At 38.5% G+C, this 12,856-nt stretch overlaps 1 protein-coding gene across 1 annotated transcript in view; it reads left to right on the forward strand.

Annotated features, from left to right (window-relative positions):
* The window catches only part of col23a1a (collagen type XXIII alpha 1 chain a), a 225,211-nt gene that overhangs the window by 124,094 nt on the left and 88,261 nt on the right, over positions 1 to 12,856 (forward strand). The window lies entirely within an intron of this gene.

The raw sequence follows: 12,856 nt of genomic DNA on the forward strand, positions 1-12,856 counted from the left end.
GCTGTACTGAGGATCTGCAGCTGGTTCTCCTTGACCTATCTGATGATTTTTGTTGCTCTGTGTTTTTCATCAGAACTGCAGGAAACATGAGCTGAGCACACGTCACTCGCTTCGACTGTACTGCTGCGGCTCTCCTGCGTCTTATCCGTCCTGATCTCATGAAGAATTTTCCAGAATTATGATTAGCGAGGTCCCGTTCGATTTGGTTTTCCATTTTGATGAAGTCATACAATAAGCTCATGCTGAAAAAAAGCTTTCTGGGTCAGAAGGCCAGGTGTAGAAGTCTAGCATAGTCTCTTATACAAGCACATCAGTGCTGTTTATTTAGCGTTAGCATTAGCACTAGCATTAGCAACACCTTCTTTACCTGTTTAAATGAGGTATTTCAAAACTTTTTAGGTCAAGTGTTCTCACCAATTTGCCCATTTCTAAGGAGTGCATTATGTTTAGTCTTAACACTGGATAACAGCTAAACATACAGGTGCATCTTTAAAAAAAAATGTAATATTATTAAAAAATTACTTTATTTCAGTAATTCAGTTCAAAATGTGAAACTCATATATTATATAGATGTACTGTATATAGATGTAAAACCCAAAAATCAGTGTTTTAGAAAATTAGAATTTTATACAAGAACAATTGGTACTAGATAGATAGATAGATATTTTATTAATCCCCACAGGGGAAATTCATTTGTCCAGCAGCAACAACTATACAAAAATATACAAAACAAAACACAAACCACAGAGTACACACGTCAACAAGAGGTGTTGTACAGCCTTATGGCAGTAGGAATGAACGACCTTCTGAACCTCTCAGTTTTATGTCGCAGCGAAAGGAGCCTGTTACTGCGGCTGCTTTTTTGAGCAGCCAGAGTCTCATGTAAAGGGTGTCTGTTGTTGTTAAGGATGGTTTGCAACAGACACCTCACCCTCTTCTCCACCAGATCCCCCACATAGTCTACTTTCCCACCCATCACAGAACCACACTTTCTGATCAATTTATCCAGCCTGTTACAGTCTCTCACAGTGATGCTGCTTCCCCAACAAGTCACCCCAAAGAACACAGCACTCGCCACGACGGAATGGTAGAAACTGAGCAGAAACTCACTGCAGATATTAAAGGATTTAAGCCTCCTTAAGAAATAAAGTCTGCTTTGTCCTTTTTTGTATACTGCATCAGTGTGCACTGACCAGTCCAGTTTATGGCTAAGGTGCATTCCCAGGTATTTGTAAGATTGAACGGTCTCAATGATTTGTCCTCCAATTTCCACAGGCCTGTGAGAAAATTTCTGTTGACGGAAGTCCACAATCATCTCCTTGGTCTTAGATATATTGAGGATCAGACCGTTTTTCCTACTCCAAGCTGTAAAAGCAGCTACAAGCTCCCTGTACTCCACTTCATTTCCTCCCTTCACACATGCCACTACTGCTGTATCGTCTGAATATTTCTGGATGTGACAAAGTTCAGACTTGTATGTAAAGTCAGCAGTGTACATGGTGAAGAGAAAGGGCGACAGAACTGTACCCTGAGGAGCCCCAACATTGGTCACTATAGTCTCTGAACTGCTCCTGCCCAACCTGACGTACTGTGGACGTTCTGTGAGGTAACTGTTAATCCATGTGATTAACAGCTGATCCACTCCCATCCATTCCAGCTTCTCTCTCAGATTCTCAGGCTTGATTGTATTAAAAGCGCTGGTAAAATCAAAAAACATTATCCTAACGTACCCGCCTGGCTCATCCAGAAATGAGAGAGTTTTGTGAAGCATATACAAAACTGCATCATCAACCCCCATTTCCTCCTGGTAGGCAAACTGTAACGAGTCAACAACCTGCTCCACCTGTGGCTTAAGGACCCTAAGTAAGAGCCTCTCAAAAGTCTTCATAATGACTGATGTTAGGGCCACTGGTCTATAATCCTTTACCCCCGCCGGTCTACCTACTTTAGGCACCGGCACAAGGCATGACAATTTCCACCGGACAGGGACTTGTCCAGTGTGAAGACTCTGGTTGTATAAATTGCAGAGAGGTAATGCCAGCTCCGATGCGCACTCCTTAAGAAGTTTAGGTCCTACCCCGTCAGGACCAGCAGACTTCCCAGGACGCAGCCTCCTCAATTCAGTACGCACCTCATCTACAATAAAGCAATGTTTTGGCAGTGTGGCCACTGTGCAAAATCCTGCTGGAAAATGAAATCCACATCTCCATAAAAGTGGTCAGCAGAGGGAAGCATGAAGTGCTGTAAGATTTTGATTTTGGTCTTGATAAAACACAGTGGATCAACACCAGCAGATGACATGTCTCTCCAAACCATCACTGATTGTGGAAATTTCACACTAGACCTCAAGCAGCTTAAACTGTGTGTCTCTCCACTCCTCCTCCAGACTCTGTTTGCTTGATTTACAAATGAAATGCAAAATTTACTGATGATCAGTGATGGTTTGGAGAGTCATGTCATCTACTGGTGTTGATCCACTGTGTTCTATCAAGTTCAAAGTCAGTGCAGTGCTTTCCCAGAAAATCTAACAGGGTTAGTTCTGAGTGATATGATCATGATTAATAGAAATCAATTAATTGTTCTTTGGTACAAGCTGTTTAAGTTGCTCCACTGGGTTAGTGTTTGAGTTTTCTTCTATGTTGCTTCCAGATTGCAGATTGGGGTTGGGTCACGTGACTACACATGTACTAGTATGTTTTTAATTTGTTTACATTAATAAAAAAACTCTGAAATATCCTTATTATTGTGGATATAAATTGTTATGGTTAGATAAACTTGTAAGTTGTATTTGTGACATTTTAAAATCAATAAAAAATGGTGGTACACATTATTGGTGGATATACTGTACTGCGCCCAATTCTAAGAATGTATGAGTTATATTTGTGTATTTTTCATAAAGCCAAAGCACTTACAGTGTTCTACACATTCCAGCCTTCTCCAGTGCGTGAAGTGAGGTAACTTGTCCTAAAGTGCTAATATGTTATTAAAGTCATGGTTTGGCTCAGAGTTTTTATGACTAGGCAGGTTTATTAATCATAATGCATTATGCAAACTGTATAAGTAGTCATAAATAAACTCAAATCAAAACATCTCAAATGGCTCCCACATCTCTTTATAGCGCACTGCGTGTCATGAAACTATGAGCTTTACACCCAAATGACCCACTGTGTGAAACAGCATGCAGCCTGTGGTAGAATTCTGGATATGTGATATTATGTGGGTGTGAAAGCTGCCGTTTCAGAGCCCACATATTGCACTATATTGGGAGTAGCGAGCCATTTGGGATTCAGTTTCATTGGCCTTAAAAAAAAATATATAGTGAATAATCAATTTATAATGCGGAGTAAACAAGGCTATAAAATGCATAATAATAATACAAATATTAAATTCTAAGATTCCTCAGAACCACTAGTGGTTAGGAACAAACCGTGAAATAACGCTGAAACTCTCCTCTCCTGCTCCACAGAGTCGTCTTCATGTGAAAGCTGCGCGCTAGCGAGCATGTAGCTAGCTGGCAGACTAGCTGCGCCTGCAGGACTGTGGTTAGGTTAGCGTAGCTTGCTTAAGCTCAGCTTTAGTTTAGCTTAGCTTACTTGGCCTGGCTGGTTACCATTCTGGATATCAGTCTGGAGCCGAGTTGACTGATGTATTGATGAGCCAGTGCTGCAGGCTTTGGGCAAGTCTGCCTTGGCTGGACACTAGCCTGTGCTAAGCTAATGCTGCTGCTGGTGGTGCTGCTGAAGGTGTTGATTCAAAAAGTCTTGTTTATATATGCCGTTAACTTGGCAACACGTCCGCAGAGTGATACAGATTTAGTGTGAGAAGGCTGTGCTGTTATCAGAAATATCAGCGTGGTTAGAACACTTCTCAACCAATCAGATTGTGAGGTCAGAACTAACTGTTGTATAAAACTTTATTTCACACAGAGAAATCTATTTTAAGCATTAATTTCCTTTATTGTTATGTAAGCCATAATTATCAACAATAACATTGTGCCAGTGTTTTCTTCTGGAAAATTAAATCTGCATCTATATATATATATATATATATATATATATATATATATATATATATATATATATATATATATATATATATATATATATATATATATAGATGCAGATTTAATTTTCCAGAAGAAAACACTGGCACAATGTTATTGTTGATAATTAAATATATATATATATATATATATATATTAATATATATATATATATATATATATATATATATATATATATGTTATAGCAACATCTCCATTTTTGTCGATTTTTAGTTTACTACATAATTTGAACAGACAAACTGTCCCTTATACTGTGCCAAAATTTCTTGATAAAAGGACCAATAGAAAATGACCTGAAATAAACTCTTTTTACATTGACTTCCATTGAAAGTTTAGAAGGTTTGTTTTTTATCTCTTTTCTGTAGAGTTGCTGTTTTGAAGATAAGTGTTTTTCATTGGCCAGTGACGCTATGAGTATTTACTACACTACTATGAATATTTACAGCCACAGGATTGATTGTGTTCTTTAGACTGAGATAATATATGACTTATATTCCTACAGTGCAGTAAAAATAGTGAATAGTGTTAAAGCCACGCTTGTATTATGATTGCATTAAACATGCCTTTGAGTGTTATTGTAGTTATGACCTTAATAAGAAAAAACTGCAGCAGTCTTCACCTCAAACTCCTTAAATCATCATAGACCAATAAAAAGATTGTTGAAGATTTTTAGTTTACTGCATAATTTGAACACACAAACTGTCCCATATACTGTGTCAAAATTTCCTTATCTATGGACCAATTGACATTTTCTAAAATGTTCTGAAAAACTTTTTTTAATTTGACCTCCACTGAAAGTAAAGAAGGTTTTTTATCTTTGTCCAGAAAAGTTGTTTTTTTGTCTCCCGATAAACTGTAATGAAGCTGTAATTATGAACTTCTATAAGTTTATCTCTCAGTTTCTTTGCCAAAGAGAGAAAGCTTTTTGAGAGCATCTGTTCCAGAGACTCCTCCATATGTTCTCTGTGAAGTTGACAAAGACATTAGAGATGCTGCTGGACTGAAGACTGAATGACAGATACCTACCACATCTTAGGACAGTTAGTCGGTTAAACAAAGCGTTTGCTTGTTTTTCGTCTTTGTCATTGCGTCTTAAGAAGTGAACCGCAAAATATTACACTGACTCTGCCAGGAAATTCAGTACATACAAACCTCCTGAAGATAAAAGCTGTGAGGAATTGCTGTGCTGGTCTGGAATATGAATAGCCTCTGTGTTATTATAGTGCCCTCTTAATCTGAGAGGAAGGCATGGCTATGTTTTGAATAATTTGGTTTAGAATCAGTGTGTTTTCAATAGTCTGTGGTACCTTGTTTTTCATCAATGTATACAGTGAATGGAGCTCAGTGCTGGCTCTGTGACTGGATGCACTGCAGACATGTCCGCACACATTTGTTGTATAAGAACTTAAATCTGCATTCAGAAACAAATGCTTACCTTTACGACTCATTTCATGATCATTCAGAAAAGATAAAAAGTGATAAAAAATCATTCATTCATAACTTACTGCAGCTCAGAAACTGAAGCTTGCTCTCACAGCCTACAACACAGAGACCAAACAATTAATCAAAATATATGATCTACATCTAAGGTAGCCCAGGGGGAATCTTTACACACTAATGTAAGTGTCATAAACTGGGGACACTCCCTGTATGTAAATAGATTGTGCTAGAAGCTAATAGAACAGAAGCCGCCAATGGCAACAGACTAAACTCAGTTTTGGGGTGTTTATCCGCAAGGCTGCAGGGAGAGTGGGGAGGGCTAAGTGGATAACCACAACCACCCCAATACGATTTAAACCTACAGTTTCTTACACAAGATAGCTTACATTAACTACCTCCTGTAAACAGAGCTGTTAGCTCCTCCTTAGCTAACAAGACAGTGTTGGCTCTGCTTCAGCTTGGGTTTAGTGCCACCTGTGGGCGGTCCTGAGCCAAGGTGGGCGAGGCCATGAACTTACACCTCTGTAATCTCTCTGAATAACTCGTATTTTTAAGGCTTTTCTTTTACTAGCTGCTACAGACAAGGGAGAAACAGTTTTATATGCTGCATGTATAAGCATACTCAGAGAGACCTATAGTATTATTATACAAAGAACAAGAAAAAAATTATTTTAGCGGAAGGAGACCTTTAATGTTAGTTAATTCATTTTTGGAGAGCCCCGGTAAAGATGTGCTGCTCTAAATGCAGCTAGTGGTCTACATGGGTTACATGAAGTGGAGGTCTCTGCTGGGAAATGATGGAGGGAGTTTTAAACAGTAAATTGTAGTTAAACTGATATGGACTTTTAGTCAGTAAATATGTGAACAAAAGCAGAACTGTGTGAAGCAAGGTCAAGTCTGTATAGAAATATGGTTTTAGTGTGAAGCTCAGTTAGGCAGTGACCAAATACTTTACATGAAATATCTTCCCAAATGGGTACCATCATTACAGCCCACCTTAATCCCACATGGGTCCCATCTAGGGTCCATGTGCAGTGTACACCCCAGTTGAGGCCCATGTTTAACCCCTTTTGTACCCATCACTGACCCTGATGGGACCAATTACTGACATCCATATGTGTGGCCAACATGGAACCCATGGACAAAACCTTCTGATTCCAAGTTGGTTCATATATACAGCATGCTGTATGGGGTGGTACTCAATTGGATTCTTAGACCAGTTAGTTGAACCAGTTTATTTACTGAATCAAGGAGAACAGATGGAAAGGAAGGGTCAGTAAAGTATTTGGATGCAGATTTAAAAGAGCAAGTGGAGTTTATGATGAACCTATTGGACCAAAGCAGAGTACTTCATTTGATGGTAGAAACGGCTGTTTTTTCTAGCATAGCCATAAAAGGGTTAATGTCATAGTTGTCAAGATCCTGCACATCAAAATCTTCTACCCATTAGTTTCCTTGTCAAAACAGACCGTTTGGAGATTAGCAGGTGACCCAGGTCAGAAGCTACGCTAAAAAGATCTCAAGGTTGGTTCTCCTTTATTAGACCCTTAATGATATCCCATCATGCCAGGTTTATAGTAGAGTTCAAAGCCCTTCTAACCCTTTACCTCTCCAAAGATGTTAGCCGTGCGCTCATCACTGCTGATTGCAGTTAGGAGGCCTGTCAGTCTGCTGGCCCTCAGGAGATGTTCTGGAGCCTCTTCAGGATATTAATGACCACAGTGAGTTGTGTCAGATGTGTCCAGTCCATTGTTGGAGTGAGTGTTGGAGTGGCGTGCGGGCCTGAGTGAACCGAGGGTCAGGACTGCAGGGTTAACAGATGGGATGAACTGCTGGCAAGAATTAACAATTAAAATACAGCTGGTTAAACTTGAGAGCAAGTTATTCCAGAGACAAGACCTGCATGTAGTTACGATGCTCTAATATACAGCTTAGTACTTTAAGTGTATTCAGCTTCATGTAAACTCTTTGTTAAGTTGTCTTGGTAAGGAATTGGTTTGGTTAATGTGGGTCATAACTGGGAAAAAGCCAGGTACCGTATTTTTCACACTATAAGGCGCACCGGATTATAAGGCGCTCTATCAATAAATGTTTCTTTTGTGCTCTATTTTTATACGTTATATGCCAGATTATAATGCGCATTTTATGCAACCCAGATTTGTAAGCCCGAATAAATTGAGTTTACTTAAAAAATTTGAGGAAACCTGTTACCTTAAAATAGTTAAGGAATGGGTAATGAAAACTTAAGTTAGCATAACTAAGAATATCAAAATAATTACAACTAAAGGGGAAGTTGATTTAACTTTTGTATTTTTGTTATATTGTAAGACCGGATAAGTTGAGTTTACTTACGTTTTTAAAGGCAGCCAGTTTGCTCAATTGTTTAAGTAATGAAGAATGAAACTTGAGTTAGCAAAAATTAAAAGTTATTTCAGCTATAGGGGAAGTTGATTTATTTGTAAGGTAGCCCAGGGTGAATCACTACACACTGATGGTGAGTGTCAGAAACTGTTGGACACACCCAGTATGCAAATAGATTGTGACAGAAGCCAATGAAAAAGAAGCTGCCAATGGCAACAGACTAAACTCAAGTATTATAAGTTGGTTCAACTCAAAGATCTCAGTTTGAATGTATATATGTGCCCACAAAAGTTCAACTAACTCAAAATAGTAATGTTTAATAGGAACACAGACTTAAATCATTTGATTTCAAACAACGTATGGGTTTACAGTGTAGTAAAGCAAAGGGGTCACAGTGTTTTCTTTCTAGTTCAGCTAAAGCTAACGCTAGGCTAGGTTAAGTAAACAAACTGTAATTAAAAAAAAAAACATTTCAGACAAGCCAAACCAGTGTTGTATGTTAATCTACACAGATTTCTCTCCTGAAAACTGTTTATTTGGGTAATAAAGCACTTCTATTTATTTACAGTACGCTTATATATATCTTAATTTTCAGATTAATCTAACTAATGCTAATGCTCCATCTTTAGCAGAAAGCAGTGCTAGCTGGGGTTACCAGCAGGATACATGCCAATAATACTCACCTCTGAACACCAAAGAGCTAGTGCTTAGAGTGGTTAGCGGTTAATGCTAATGCTGCTCCAGCAGTGCTAGCGGGGGTTAGCAGCAGGCTACAGGTTGATAATACTTACCTTTGGACTGCCAAAGAGATAGTGCTTAGCACGGTTAGCAGCCAATGCTAATACTGCTGGGAAAGAAAACTGAATCTCCTGTATAACACTGTACTTCAGCGGCTTTACTGCCCCCCTAAAAACTGGTAAAATTGCTACAAAATGGGCAGTGAATTAAAAGGCGCACTGGCGATTTTTGGGAAAATTTAAGGATTTTAAGTGCGCCCTATATTGCGAACAATACAGATTTATACAAAGTATTATTCATAATGTTATAATCTTATACATAGTGATTCCTCAAACCCAATAATCAGCAGCCATGTGCTCCTGTTACTCTAACATCCGGAAATTAACAGATAGCTGGTGGTTGGTATGTAGACCGAGAACATTTTTAAAGAGAGATTTTATGGAGAGCTTACTCCAAAGCTATTCAAAAATTGACCACAAAAGACTTTGATTAGAACCAATGGTGCATTATTCTACTGTACAGTGATACTGTAGCTGCACAAACAGGCACAAACAGAACCTTACTGGAGTAATTATACGAAGAAACCTCTTCCTCACCACAAAATTTCAGCATCAAAAGTTTTCAAAGAAACAGCTAAACAAGCCTAAAGCATTTGGAGAACCTGAAGTCCTGTGTGAATGATGTAGTTAAAGTAGAACTTTTTGTCTACAATTTACAAAGGATTAGTTTAACTCATGATTGCCCAGACCCAGGGCCCTGTTTTAATGATCTATAGTGCAATGGTCAATTGTGTATCGCACAGCTGGATTTAGGGCATGTCAGTGTGTCAAAGATCATGAGGGCACAAAAAAATATGCCTGGGTGTGTTTTGTATATAAATCAATCAGTGTGCCAGTGGTCATTCCCTTTAAGAAGTAGGTGAGCTCTGACTTTTATCTTAACAGCGTGGTGCTTTGTACATCTAAGCAGAGGATACTTCATGCTGTGAAGGGACGCAAGCAGCTCAAATAAGGGAACAGCAATGTTATTTAAATCTTTATTCTGTTTATTGTTGAAATAACAGTCAGGCTCATGATGCACTTGGACTCTGACTGTTGTCTAGGTTTATATCAGTCAGTGGCGTACCTGTGTTTTCCGCAGCCAAAATAGAAACGCTCCATTAATTTACCTGAACACACCTCACTTCCAGACCACCACGCCCATTAGTGTAGATTTATTCCTATTGTGATGCACCTTGTGAAGGATGTATGATAGGGCCTCAGTTTTTGATATCGATTCAAAATAATAATTAATGTTTAAAATTTAACATATGTAATGTTACATATAATATATCACAACAGAAAATACATGACTTTTCTTTCATCATTTTGTTCTCGAAATGAGGCAAAGTCTGGTTATATATGACATTATTTTAAAGCATTTAAATGTTTAAATTGGTTGAAACAGACCTTTCAAATATGCTTCAAAAGTGCTGAAAGAAATGTTCCACTTCTTTTAAAGGGTCTGTCACACACGTCACCATGGGCTCTTACGGGTTAAGTGTTTAGTCTGATTAGTGATTTGATCACCACTTTTAAAGCATGCATTTTTTTCCTGCACCCCCCCCCCCCATTATTAATAAAAGTTGTCATTGTAAAGGATGACATATATCACATATAATAAGGAGAGAATAATATAACCAGAAAAACATGACAATTTGGTGGAGAGAGAAAACAAAATAATAAAAAATCTATCTTTTATTCAGTAACACATTACAGTAACTGTGTATTTTGTATAATACATGGGAATACATTGATTTCAGTGATTTAAACAGTGCTTCCTAACAGAAAAAATCTATATTAATTCTGCTATAACTGGTGACCCCTGGGCTTTAAATAACTCTGTATACATGTTTTAATGGTGTTAGCTGTTAAACTGGTGTCAGGGATCGTAGGGTACTGTTTTTACTTCACAGCATCTCCTACAGCACTAATAAACCTGTGGAAGGTTAGCACGGCTCGCTCACATGCAAACAGTCATACAGTGCTGAGTCTGGAATCACAACTATGCACATTACCTCTGTAGAGGGAGGAATGTGGAATTGAAAACAGGTAGGCTTTAAAGCAGTAGGTTAAGTGCTTGTTTCTTCATGTATATGGTATATTTTTATAGTATAGTTTGTGATATATTTGTATTTATAATGCTTGGGCCTCAGTGTTGTTTATACAGTAGTGGTAGGTTTATATGACCTGCACTTACTCAGATGGCTTACTTTGAAAATGTGTAATAAATCTGAGGCTGAATAAAAAACTAAAGAAAACATCAAAACCAAGATATGGAGGCTTCTTGATATTTGTAGTGAATTATGTTGTTTTTACTAGTTTACTATGCAGATTTTATTTTCCAGCAGGACTTGGCACTGCCCACACTGCCAATAGTGCCAAATGGCCTTATATAATATTCTAATTTTCTGAGACACTGATTGTTGGGTTTTTATTGGCTATACGCCAAAATCATCAACGATAAAAGAAATAAACCCTTAAAATAGATCACTCTATGTGGACTACATCTATATAATATGAGTTTCAGATTTTGAACTGAATTACAGAAGTAAAGTAACTTTTCAACGATATTCTAATTTTTTGACATGCACTGGTAGTCACATGACACCTTACACTACTGAAAGGCAGAATTCATAAGGCTGCATGATATCTACATAAGGTTTTTTAATGACAACATAATTGAACCTGCATACCCACTTACAACACATCAGTGGTCATACCAGTGGCCACACCGAATCCAGGTTCCAGTCCAAGGGAAACACTGATATTATTGGCCATGCATTTTAATGAAACATTTGACTGAACAAATATGTTTGAGAAGATTTTTAGGAGCCATAAATACAATATTAAAAGTGCAGAACCACTTTTGTTTCAATAAAGAAAAAGACTAACAAGAATGATTAAATTTAGGTCCAGAAACTGTATTTAAGGTCAGCAGTGTTTGAACAAGCATTGTCCTGTTGGAATAGTGCACTGCAGCTGTCACTATGATAGGGAGATCCGAATCCCAGTCATGCAGCCTGCCATCAGCTGCCGGAGTCCTGAGAGAGCATTAATGGCCTGATCTCTCTGGGTGGGTGGAGATGGCGCTCTTTCCCCTTATTACTCCTAGAATGATGTTAATCAGCACAAGGCGTCTGTGAGCTGATGTATTGGAACCGAGTCGCTGCGCTTTCCTCCAAGTTTGCTGGCTTTTCTACAATGCTACATCAGTCGGTGGCTGACTTTACATGTGTTGGAGGAGGCATGTGCTAATATTCACATTCCTGGTGTCATGACATCACTAGTAATGGGGGATATACAGCTGACTAGCAGCTGAATTGGTGGGATAATCGGTCCAGCCCAAATTGAGGAGAAAATGGTTAGAAAAAGTTATCTTTAAAAATATATATTTATAGCACTGCAGTGTGCATTCAGAACATGTGGTTGCAATAACTTTTTTACAGAACATTGGGCTTTCAACCTGCCTGTAATGAAGACCAAAGCTGATCTGGCATTGTACGAAATGTACGCGTTGTACGCACCCCACACCATGACCCCAGACTTCAGGCCTGTTGCACTGACCACAATGAATGCATACATGGATTTGTTGGTTCTCTCCATCAAGACAAAAGTGGGACTCATCACTGAAGATGACCCTCTGCTATTTGATTACTTCTTGGTGTAAATATTTTTAAAAGTATTTATGTATAGGAGATTCCCTAACTGGTCCATATGGTTTGAGGTGTGTGTGTGTGTGTGTGTGTTTCTGTGTGGTGGTACTACTTCTATTAGTCTCATAGCCATGCTAATATTTTATCATAATAAACTCATCAGCATCTCCCCTTACCTTCCTTCTCTAATAAGACGCAAAACATACAGACTTCAAAGCATTGCTAAGCTTATTAATATTAAATGTGATTATAATTATTGGACGGATCTAGCGTAAGCATTCACAGCCTGACCTGTTTATGTGACTCAGACTGAGCCTGGAGGTCATAATTAGCTCAGGCCAGTGGACTGACCTGTGATAAATACTGCTGAAACTGTAGACTGACACACAGGACTCCTGTCCTGTCTCTTGGGATGCTTTGGTCGGCTGAGTAACTGCAGTCTGGACTCTCTGTCTGGATCATCTCGAGCCTTCGCCTGCAGCACTCAGGCTTCAGAAGATGGATCATTGGAAACCTAAACTCCAAGCTGCCTTAATAATATACTGTGTGTTATGGTGTGT

Source organism: Astyanax mexicanus, chromosome 10 (assembly GCF_023375975.1).
Source record: "Astyanax mexicanus isolate ESR-SI-001 chromosome 10, AstMex3_surface, whole genome shotgun sequence".
Classification (NCBI taxonomy): domain Eukaryota; kingdom Metazoa; phylum Chordata; class Actinopteri; order Characiformes; family Acestrorhamphidae; genus Astyanax; species Astyanax mexicanus.